Genomic DNA, 12,631 nt, shown 5'->3' on the forward strand with positions numbered 1-12,631 from the left:
TTAGAAGCGACCTGACATTAGCAACTTTCGCTTCCGCCTCGAGTCGAGTCCAGTTTTCTCGGCAAAGTAGCCCACAACGAAATGCGCAAACATGCGCAATTAAATGTGCGTACACACCCTTTTTCTTTTTCGAGCGTGCTCCCTAAGATGGTCATTAACGCACCTTAAAGTCCTGCTCAAGCACTGGCTTTTTAACAGCCAATCTGTTTAGGCTAGCCGCAATTTGTGCGGCTTATCAGAAAACTTTCATCCTCATGAACGGGTATGGGCCACAGGAATTGGACAAATGCCACTACTCACCACTGGCCCACTAAAAAAATTGGCGGCACTTGCACTAAGCCACACAAGGATTGGAACAGCGAAACCGGACAAAATCTGAAGACTGATCTGGTTGCTTCTAGGTTGTTTCTAGGCCTTAGCTAGGTGATAAGGGTTCTTTCTAGGTTGCTTCTATAGGTCGTTGCTAGGCTTTAGCTAGGTGATGCTAGGTTGTGTCTTCGTTGATTCTCAGCGCATAGAGGTTCGAGTTAAACCACAGATGGTCACATATACGACACGGATGTCGAAACTCCAGAGACAGAAACTCGCGCTGAAACCAGGTGTTCGCACCTCTCATAGATACGCGGGCTGCTTATTCTACTTGTAGCTTGGCAGAACTTGCTTGTAGCTAGGTTGAAGTCGGTAGAAGTTGGCTATATCGAGGTTAAGCTTGGTGTGGCTTGGTTGAGCTTGGCTATAAATAGGTTCGCCTTGGTAGTAGCTAGGCTGAACTTGGCTATATCGAGGTTAGACTTGGCGTGGCTAGGTCGAACTTGGTATAAACTAGGTTCGGCAGGGGCTACGCCTAGGTGGTTATTCTGGTAGTACCACCTACCAGTTTCTGTGGCACATACCCGCATATCATAATGATAGTTTTCTGATAGGCCGCACAGTGCCTGTTTTTGTTTGTTCTGGGAGCAATAAAGATACCACCACCACCACAGTGGCACATACCCGTTTGATGACGATAGCTTTCGTCTTCATTTTTAGTGGACCAGTAGCGAGTCGTGGGATATACCCAATTTCTGAGGCACACACCCGTTTATGATGATGATAGTTTTCGCGAAGGCCGCACGGCACATACTCGCAGGCCGCACAAATTACGGCTACAGTTGAAACCCGCAATAACGAAATCGGCGGGGAAAGCACAAAATTTCGCTCTTGCGGGAATTTCGTTGGCGCGATAATGCGGCAGAAAAGACATGGAATTTACAAAAAGCACATTTTATTTCCAAAAGTCAGTAAGTTTGTATTTTGCGGGCCTTATCATGCAGCAATTTCATGCCTCTCGATCGGGAATCTCGTTTGCCACGGCACAAAGTTCGCCCTATGCACTGGTCAGTGACGGCGTCACTGCGCAGTCACCAGTACCGTCATCAAGTGCGCCTACAGGCGAACCTTCTTCCGGCTCCGCTGGATCAGCGCGGATCAGCGCAGAATCGTGGGCAGCGAGCTGCACGCAACGCCGAATTCTTCGGCGATGTCCATTTTTTAAAGGTTTCCTGCCCTTTTCCACCTCACTGATGATTGCAGCCTTATCTTCCAGCGTGATGAACTTCCGCTTTTTCGTTGGAAGCGGCATCTTCGCAGGCAGCGAAATCAGACGAACAATCGCAACACACAGTTCACGTTGCACTAAGCGACCAAGCAAACGCTCCACAATTGGCTCCACACATGCGACCATGTGCGCGCAAAGCCGACAAAGCCAAGCACAGAGCCAAGCCAACGAACGAAACTCCTTGAGAAATGTGGATTTGACTACGTAGTCCGCCATAACGAGCAGGTGTTTCGGCAAGCCATCATCATCATCATTGTTGCCAGCTTTGTTTTTTGTAAACAACGATGGTGGCTGCTTCTCAAGTGCGCTGTAGCGAGAGTTTTGAACAATTTAAGTGTAGCATGAATGCATTTCAGCAGTTTTCGAATGTGGTTAATGTTGCGAGAGTAGATTATTTGCGCACTCCTGTTTCAAAAATTTCGTTAATGAGGGACTGCGGCATGAATATCTCTCGTAGTCACGAGTTACGAAATGCATTGAGTCCTATGGGCGTTCGCCGGTGCTCCGAAAATATTTTGTTGCGGCGAGAATTTCGTTCCCTCGGGATTTCGTTATCGCGGGTTTCGACTGTAGCTCAAACAGCTTCGCTGTTCAAATGGCTGTCATCACGGGTATGTGCCACAGAAATCCCACTACTCACCACTGGTTCACAAAAAGAGAGAGAGAGAGAAAATTGAGAGAAATAATGAGAATGAAGAAATAAAGAAATAAAAGATAGACAGACAGTGAAAGACACAGAAAGAGAAAGAAAGAGAGGCACAGGAAAAAAGAGAGGAAAAAGAAGAGAGAGAAAGAATATCAAGATGAAAAGAGAAATAAAGAGAAAAAGAGAAAAAAAGCACAGATAAAGAAAAGGAAGAAACAGAAATATAGATGAAAAGAGCGAGAAAGAGAAAGAAATAGAAAGCAAGAAACAGAAAGAAACACATACGAAACAGAGATAAAAGAAACAAAGAGAAAGAGAAAGAAAGATACAAAAAAAGATGAACATAATTAATACGCATTATTGAAGTTATCAGCGACAAATTGCGATACGCAGTCTTGGCCAGTCCCCCAGAGTGGGTGTGCGCCATAATTTTGAGGAAACAAACAAACAAACAAACTAAAGTAAACAAAGCAAACAAACAAAGGCCACCCAGCTGCGCTCTTCCTTCAGGCTTGGCACGACTAGTGCGAAACACCGTATTCTAGGGAACGGGAAAGGCACCAGCGGCTGCGAGAAGAGCCCGAAGCGATGGTAGCCCTACGCCAACGACGACGTGCCCGTAGATCTATGAGAGGTGCGAACGCTCGGTTCTGGAGGTTGGTCATCCGTGTCGTGACTAACCTAGCTAAAGCCTTGCAACAAACTAGTAGCAACCAGATTAGACTTCAGAATCGGCCAGTTTCGTTGTTTCAAGCCTTGCGCGACTTAGCGCAAACTTCGCCAATTTCGTAGTCACAAAGAAAATGTTTGGTCGGTTGATTTATGAGGTATAAAGTCCTAGTGGGACTCGGGCTGTTTGAGGCACCGTAGGTGTGGGGATCCCGACAATTTTGACCACCTGGAGTTCTTTAACGTGCACTGACATCGCAAGAACGTGGAAGTCTAGCATTTCGCCTCCACCGGAATGCGACCGCCGAGACGGAGATCGAACCCGCGTCTTTCGGGGTCAGCAGCCGAGAGCCGTAACCACTGAGCCTCCGCGGCGGCTCCAACCAAGCTACTCGGTGATCACGCAAAGCCAACTAGGTCAACAATCAGCGGTGCAACAATCGTTAATCGCAGGTTGCTATACTGTACCCCGTCTTAAAACCAGCACACGGATCGATGCTATTCTTGTCCACCTGTTCCACGACGCTCCTCCCGTCCGTTTGCCATCGCACAGGCCTCGTGTTTCGTTTGATCTGAGCTTAACGTTTAGTGGACGCTCGCGAAGCGAGAAAGAACAGGAACAGCGTCCCGTCGCGGTGTGACCCACATAATCGCGAAGCCCTGTCCAAAGAAGGTTGTCACTCTCGTTCGATTTCCCGGCGCCGGACCACTTTCGCAAACCACTCTCGCTTTCTCCGCAGCGTTATTCGCTTCCATCCAGCCGTCGCTTTTAGATGCAAGCGCAATAAAAAGAACACAGCTACGACGGCACCGCCGAGTTTGTTTCGAACGGGCGGGCAGTAATAACACCTGCGGTGCACGACCAAGTGCGCGCGCTCTTCTAGTTTGACGAGGAAGTCGTTGCATCCAGGCCACAGCAAAGCGGCGAGCGCGAGCGGCTTCAGGCTTGGCTGCGCACGGATCTACCGCGGGCTACGGCCGCTATTAAACTCTACCGCGCGCGCTGCGCCGGATCGCGAAAGCCACTTCGCGAAGCGTCTCGATTTAGACTACCAATCTTCTCGAGCGGCTAGCTGTCGCGTTGCTGTGGTTGTTGCGGTTGTTGCTGCTGTGTTTTTTCTCTTCGTTGTTCCTTCAAGTGTTCTGTTTTTTCTTAAGCCTCTCTCTGTGTGCGCGCTTGTTCTATCGAATGGGGAAGCGGCGCCAGGCTATCACGTGACCCGGTGTACACTACGTGTCTTCCAATATAAAAGGCACGAAGCGGCACGGTTCGCGATGGCAGTAGCTTTTCTGTCGGGTCTTCACTGGATACATTATCTACGCTGAACTGAGACTGTTTGGAGAAAAGGCTTACGCGATGAAGACGCTGGTAAGTTCCATTAGGGCAGCGAAAGCACTTACTGATGAAGTTGCTAGTAATGCGGCTACATAATGATCAGGGCCTATATTAACAAGAAAACGTCTTCCGCTAAAAATGTTTTTAAGAGCACGCTTAAGCCAATCATTATGCTGCACGTAACATTAGACCAGTCGGACAGCCAATAGCAAAAACTAATGAAGGTGAATTCGCTCTCAGGTTACCGTGGTTGCGTTAGTGCCATGTTAACGATGGAGTCGTGCGCTTACTACACGTTACAAGCGACTTATTTGACACGCCCAATATCGCATACTGCATCATTTTGAAGGCGTTACCTGGCACCTGTGTGTCTTGTTAATTGATTAGGTCCATGTATAACAATCTTATGACATTTCTTGATGTTGACAACTCAAGCGCCATGGTGGTATACAGCGGTTACGGTGCTCGGCTGCTGACGCTAAAGTAGCGGGTTCGCTCCCTGCCGCGGTAGTCGCATTTCGATGGACGCGAAATGATAGAGGGTTGCCAGATCCAAAAGACAAGAAAAAATAGCCAGAAAATTGGAAAAACTTGCCAAAATGTAGCTAACTTGAGCCAAGGGCAGTAAAAGTAGCCAGAAGTATGCACGCATGTGTGAAAACCACTTCCACATTTTGTAGCGTTAGCTACACTTGCCTAGCCGGAGCCGATATCGCGTGGAACGTCATGAGCCGTGCTGCGCATGCGCGAGGATCAGTGATGTCACACAGCTGGGTCACCGGAGCTGGCATCTCACGCGCTCTCCGACACCGCCGCGCGCGGCTCGCCGCTGCTGGTCTGCGCCGCATTCGGGAGGAGTGACGTCGTAGACACAGTGGCGCCAGCGCGCGCGCAGCTATTCGCCTACGCTGTGCAGTCGCCGTCTGACACTGCGCCGGGGCCGCTTGATAGTGCCTCTGACTGGCGTTTGCAGGTGGGTAACGCCATGGAGACTGAGAGCGCAAATGCTGCTCGACGGCGCAGAAGAGCCGAGAAGCTTATCTCATCGGATCCCGAAGTAGTTGCCTGGCAATTAGCGGTTACTGTGTTGGGGCCATAGAAGCGGCAGCGTGTTACTTCACTGACCACCGAGCCGTCTTTGTGACAATAGAGAAGCAACCTGACGTTGAGCAAAAATAAATGTGCATGTGCCACATAATACGTATACGGTGTGTGTGTCATTGGAGCAGCACTAAGCATGACAATCAAGCTAATCCTAGACAATCTGGAAAACTAAGAATAATCAAATGAACCTTTGCTAATGCTACGTATATCCTGGCATAGCCGAGCTAAACCACTGCAATTGTTTTATTTCAATGACTAAAAGCAAAATCCTTTCGGCAAAAATGCAAATATGTGCTGCGTGAACAATTTAAGATCATAATTCCTGAGATTCTAGCGCACATTGTGGACTTTAGAAATCATTTCAGGCATGATGACGTATTATTCGCGCTGTTGAAAAAGTGACTCTCTCTCTCTCCACGCGCTTTGCATGTCTTTCCTTGAAATAACTAGAAGTTGCGGCGATAAAAATGGGTTAAAGCCGCTTTCAGCATTGGGTGATCTGCGAAATGAGCCCCCGTGCAACAGTTGTCTGCCAGTCCCAACCAGGCATCCAAAAACACTTTTTTGTGTGTGCGCGAAGCCTGCTTGACTGCCGGGATATAAACGTGTAGTTGTTTATATTTATGTTATGATCGACCATTGACCCTTACACCTGCTTAGGCCACTGCGCCATCCTTTTCAATGAAGTTCATTATCTCCGTAATCAAAGTGAAAAATTAAGTTTTCATATTTGGAAGCACGACTGCCATGTTTTGGCGCCATATACTCGAACACCAGCGGCTGCGACGTCACCAGAAATTGATCACTTTGCTCAAATCGAGGGGACAAGAAAGTAGCCAAAAAGGAGCCAAGTAGCCAAGACGATTTTTCTGCCGCCACCGGCCTAGAAAAGTAGCCAAATTGGCGCAAAGTAGCCAAACCTGGCCCTGCGTACTTAGATTTAGTTGCACGTTAATCTTTAACATGCAACTAAATGTAAGTATGCAGGGTGGTCGAAATTTCCAGAACCCTCCTCTGCGGCGTGCCTCGTAATCATATCGTGGCTTTGGGACGTAGAACCCCAACAATTATTATGATTATGACGCACCCATTATCTCATACTTCACAATTTGAACGCGTTATTTGGCAAGCGTGCGTCTCGTTCATTCATTAGGTCCTTGTGATCGCAATCTTTTAATATTTCTTAATGTTGACGACTGACAGTTTTATATGTAGGGCTTTCCCGCCTCCGGGTCACCAGGCCTGCTAAAGCTTTTGTGTGGTCTACAACACCGTTCGCTGCTAGAGTTTATGCGGGTAGCTGAACTGCAGAACTATGTTCAACCGTTTTTATTGTTGCAAGCCAACCTGATGCAATCTAAAAAAAATGGGGGAATGATTTGGGATATGTCAGAAAACTTGTTGCTCTTTTTGGTGACTTGACACGTATATAACTGTATTTAAAGATAAATGTTAACTCCCTTTTGCAGATAATTACGCTCTTTTCGTAGAGTCATGGGTGCTATACGCCGTCTATAGTAACGAGCCACCAACGAGGGGCTGCAGGGTACACACCGTAACAACAGTGCGTGAAATTGGCATGTAGTGGCTATTCTCCCGATACTTAACCGGAGGCATTGTCGTCTACGCGTTTGTAGCTCGAAGCCAGACAAGTAGGCAATTTTTTCCTTTGGTGAACCTTTCTCCACCTTGCGGGATTCCGTAGAAAGAACTGATTTGCCATATTTAGTCCGCGCGCTTCGCGTTGTCCGTTAATTTCGACGGCTTTCTGGGATCTGGTGGCCCCCTGGTTAGCTAAGACGGTGGAGTGGCTACGCCAGAAGGGCTTTGGTCCTGTATTTTTTAGATGCGAAGCACCTTATGGCGGAGTTCAATCCTTTGGTGGTGTGCGGCGTGGCCACCCCTACTGCGCATGCGCGAACCCTCTCCACACACATCCTCTCCCACTTTCACCCTCTCCCACTTCCCACGTCCCCCTCTCTCACTTTCTCCCCCTCTCCCCTTCCCTCTCTCCCACTTTCTCGCTCTCAACTTCCCCTCCCCTCTCCTCTCCTATTCCCCTCTGAAACGCGGGCTCGACATGCCGAAACGCTGCTTCGCACCGCCTCATGGTCCCCTTTAACGGAGATGGTGATTTTTTTGTACACGGAACCAGGGCGAGTTTCTCGTCATCTAGGAGGTTTCTCTCTTAGAAACTTGTCCAGACTGGTGTGACATTGTGTTAAAGCAGGTGAATTATATCTGTTTTCCCTTCCACGAACCTTCCTCCACCATGCGTGATTCCACAGAACTGATTTTCTACCAATATTACAGTATTAGTGGCAGAAGCCTTCAAACCTGGCAGCTCTTCAGCTGGTAACCTGGTAACCGCTAGCCTGGTAACCGCAAACCTGGTAACCGCTAGCCTGTGCGTGGTCCAATTATTGCAATCGCGATGCTGTAATTCAGAGTCTTACTGAACGGTACGCGACCAATGCATCATTGTCTGGCCCATGAAAACAACTGGTGTGTTTCGGAAAAACGAGAACGATTTAGAACGCTGTGCACTCAGCTGTTGAAAAGTGGTAAACGAACAAGTAGTGTGTCTATTAAAAAAATCACGATTAGGAGAACTATGTACATTACTACGTTAGATTGGCATGCAGATGCTTTTATAAGCGTCTTTCTCGAATGCCCTAGCTTGCACATTGAAGTGACGTAGTAGTGTGTGTGTTTGTGTGTGTTTAGCACAAAAAAAGAACGATTCGGAGTACTACATATGCACTTTACCCGCCGTAATGGTCTAGTGGTTACGGTGGTCGACCGCTGACCTGAAGGTCGCATTTGACCACCCGGCCGTGGGGGCCGCATTGCGATGGAGGCAAAATTCTTGAGGCCCGTGTGCTTAGACTTAGGTGCACGTTAGATAACGCCAGATGGTCAAAATTTCCGGAGTTCTTCATTGCGGCGTCTCTCATAATCATGTCATGGTTTTGTGATGTAAAACCCCGACGATTATTATTACATACGTTTTCTACATGGGAGGAATGTAAGCTGATGTTCCTTCTACAATGAAACAAATGGCTCGACAAAAGTTGATTGAATAGAAACTTTATGTGGTTTGGAACAAGGAGAGACGATGTAGGGCACGGGAGGCTCTGTTATGGGAGAACGGTAAGGTCTCCAGATTGGTGACTGCAGTACACGTTACAGGTGTTCGCAGTGTTTAAAGAGTGGAAACAACTTAGGGTACCAGGTACTCTACTATAGTACAACGGTAAGCTGTCCGTAGATTTCGCTGCGAAAGATTTTACAGTTGTTCAGAGTGTTTAGAAAAGAAATGAGATGATCTATAGCAGGGGTCGGCAACCTTTTGAGGTGGAGGGTCAAGTTGCATGAAGCCGACACAGCGGGGGGCCGGACGGCAAATTGGGAGAGGGGGGGGGGCTTTGCAGTCCAAGAGAAAAAATCGGTGAATTTACAATAATTTCGAGGAGCGTGTGGTGGGGGGCTAGTTGGTAAGGCATATTATGTAAACTTAAACTGCGTTGTTAGTCTGCGTTCGATATACTGTTTACCGGGAGCCACTTCAAGAGTTTAATTTTTGTTTGCTCGAAATGAACATAACCGGTGACAAATCGCACATCTATTCCGAGCCTGAAATTTGATTCTTTTTATGCAAAAAACAGAAAATGATCGGCTTCAGAATAAATAGATCTTTAATTACGCTCCAAGTAGTATTAATTGCTGAAAAAGCACATATCAGCGTATTAACAACTTCTCATTGCTGCAATAAAGTACCAGATGCTTTTGAACAATTCTGTATAAATTTGATGCACTTACCGAGAGTCATTCGCGCCTGAATGTGTTAATGTGAAGCGTTGCACGAAAAGTAAGCTGGCGTTTGAGAGGCACTGTATGAGCCCGCATCAACATAAGTCATTTTCCGAGCTAAAATTGAAAAACGAAGCGACTAAAATACACACAAATCTCACACAAACGTTAATGATGACCAACTATACAATAGAGCATTTATTCATTTTGGATTGTACAGTTTGGGCGAATACTGGTACTCTTTGACGTGGGCTGCGGTTGTCCAATAGGCTACGTTCTGTCGCGTAGTTTCTTTATGGTCAGAATCATTTCAGCGTTTCTCTTTGCCGTTATGCCAACTTATCACTCACCAACGCCATCGGTCCCTACCACTCCGGTCCACTAAGAAGGAAGAAGTGAATAGTACGGGCGGCAAACATTAGTTGAGATCGTGCACAAAACGCCAAGCGCATGCAGCAAAGCAGAAAGGACGACGCATGCCGCGAAACGCAGAATGTGGCGCGCAAGATACCATGTTGCTCAAATGGAAAACTTTAAAGGAGCATAGACTTAATTCAAAAGGCACTTTCTCGGCAGACATATCGGAATTAGTTGCAGGGTGTGTGACCAGCTATGGTTCAAAATGCTGTGTCACTTCTGTGTCATGTGCTAAACAGTTTCGTATGTCGCCCACCTTCACGGATTGGAATGGCTCGCAATTCTTCAGTTTCGCTTCAGATCTCTCAGTCCTGACTTATACATGTCAACGTCGTCTCTTCCGTTCTTCTCCCAGCTTGCAACGTTGATCGTGGCGTTGGCTTTCGTGGCTGTGTGCCAAGCGGGCCACCACTACGGAGGTCACGGATACACGTTCAGCCACGGGCACACTAACTACTTCGACGACCAGCGCACGCATCACGGCTACGGAGGCGGATACGGAGGTGGAGGAGGTGGTGGAGGCGGAGGAGGCGGATACGGGGGTGGATACGGCCACGGCCACTATGGCTAAATCACGGAGCCGCAAAAACCTGTACATACGACGCAGACAAAGTACTATATGCCGCACAGAGTTGAGAGGTACGATGTCGTTTGCTTTGTAAAGTGTCCATGTATGATTTGACATGCATCACCTTCACTGGTTGCCGATTTCCTTTTTCTTTTTCGCTGGCCCAGATGCGAATACATAAAACAAGAAAAGATTTGTACGTATCATTGTAAACCGAAGGAAGGCGGGACATCAAGGGGCGTATATGGAATACACTAGCCTCCAGACTTAATAACGACTTTTTTCCGGGCTAGTTGGTGTATATGTGACGACGTCTTCATTTTAGCCCTTAAAGGACAAACACATGAAAAACCACATGACAGGCGCTGTGGTCCTGTGGTCGCCTGTCCTATGGTCTTTCATGTGTTTGTCGTTTTACTGCTGAAATGAAGATGTCGTGTAGCCTCCAGACGGTAGGCGTGGAAGCATGGACACAGGAGAGAAGTCAGTACAACACAAACGCCGTTTGTGTCGTCCTGACTTCGGCGTTTGTGTTGTCCCGACATCTCTACTGAGTGCGTGTTTGCACGCCTGTATACCCCCTTTTACCAGGAATCGCTCCCAGCTAGCTCAGCTTTCTGCCATTCTAGCCCCCAGAAGCTAATTTCAGAGCGTCAGCCGAAGTTCACTGATGCTCCGATTATTGTTTCTTCAAGAATGTTGTTGTACGATAGGCGGGGCAAAAGTTACTTGAACGTATGTCGCACGGTATAACTTGCCAAAGCATGTGCAGTTAAACGCCTCTACAACCACTCAACGAGCTAACCTGTATAACAAGCGGTTTCTTACGTCTCATCTGTATTGTGAGCATTGCGGTGATCAATATTTACAATGAAGTGACCTTATATAATAACATATTCTGGAGGTTCCAAGCACTTCGTAATGAAAGGCTGTTTGATTGCATCCTGAAACTTACTCTATAGACTGAATGTCCATATTTAAAGGGATACTTCTCGGCATCTCGGTAACTGTGGAAATGCTACATATATGACCCGATCTTCATAACTATGAATTAATTCATTAATAATCTTTCTTTAACGGCACATGAATACCTTTTGCACAAATAATGGCTGCCCTTTCAAGCAACGCAGCTGAAAAGGCAGACTGAATTGCGGCAGGCTGTTTCGAACCAATGGTGAGGAAAAATAAAGTTATACGGGCACCATGTGCATTTTGTCGATTGAACATACAGCCTATCAGAACCGTTTCTACAGGCCGCTTGAACATGTCAATTTGACAGCTACGAGCAACAAAAGGTATGACGACCATGAATGTGTTGTTCAGGTGTCATCTTTATAACATTTGATGCGCATACATTGCAGAAGTGGAACCGTGGACTCTCGAAGGTTTTCCTTGGGACAAATCAAGCATGCGATGTCATCTACGGAAACAGCAGAATTATGGGGCTGCATAACAAGCAGATGCAACAGTGAATATTTATATGCCTCTGAAGGAAGCTCAAGGCTTTACGAAACACCGACATAAAACGGGAAAGAAGCATGCCCAAACCAACAACAGCTTTCTTTCGCCTAGCTGTCGGTGATTCCAACGGTTCCTAGTTGTTTTGTATTATATTTTATGGATGTGTTGATCGCCAAAATTTCAAGACCAATAAACTGTTGAACAAGTGTTCGTTCTTTGAAATATTTTTGTGACGGTGCGTAGCATGCACTCCTGATGGACATTAAAGATGAATATTGAACCATTATCTTCAAACATTACTCAGACAACATTAAACACTATTCCACGAAACGTCACGGCTACATGGTTTCGGCGACGCAGCCGAGAGGTTTATCCTGTACACGAGGAACTGTCATTCCAAATTCCGGTTTTCGTCAGAGGTTGGCATTAGAGATGAACATTAAGCAGTTTTGTTTAAACATTGCATTAAACAGTATGGAGCACTGCACCGCTGAATGCTACTGCTACAAGCTTTCGGCAACGTAGGAATAAAATATATCGTTCATGCAAAATAATCTGCTTCTAAAATTTAGTTTCTATGTGTTACTTGAGACATGGAAGTATCGTTGCATCTTTCACCTGGCTCATGCTTCCACCATCCACTTCCTAAATGAAGCAGAGCGCAGTCCTTATCATTATCATCACTATCATCATCATAATTTGGTAGTAGCGATGGAACCAGATGAGAATATCTCCAGTGTGCTGTTAACTTGCCTGTTTCACCGCCAGCATTGGCGAAACCTGCGTGCCATGTTTAGAACAACTGACAGTCCTGCAATCGCTTTACTGTGTCGAGAACATTTTTTATCATCGTCAAAAAGAAAACGTGTCATCGTTGTGTCGCTTTTAAATTCTCGGGTGAGAAAGCAACTATTCTCGGACCACGGCGATCTCCAGACACTGCAGGAAGGGCATTGGGTGCAGCGTTGAAGTGACTGCAAGGACACTGACCGTGTGAATGAGCTTGGCCTTTCTTTTCAT

At 46.8% G+C, this 12,631-nt stretch overlaps 1 non-coding gene across 1 annotated transcript; it reads left to right on the forward strand.

Annotated features, from left to right (window-relative positions):
* The first annotated feature begins 4,207 nt into the window (after nt 1–4,207).
* Nucleotides 4,208–11,793, forward strand: LOC119402162 (uncharacterized). The gene is made up of 3 exons (XR_007417163.1): nt 4,208–4,281; nt 9,938–10,221; nt 11,512–11,793. It is a non-coding gene; the product is annotated as an uncharacterized LOC119402162 (transcript).
* The last annotated feature ends 838 nt before the right edge of the window (nt 11,794–12,631 follow it).

Source organism: Rhipicephalus sanguineus, chromosome 8, assembly GCF_013339695.2.
Source record: "Rhipicephalus sanguineus isolate Rsan-2018 chromosome 8, BIME_Rsan_1.4, whole genome shotgun sequence".
Lineage (NCBI taxonomy): Eukaryota > Metazoa > Arthropoda > Arachnida > Ixodida > Ixodidae > Rhipicephalus > Rhipicephalus sanguineus.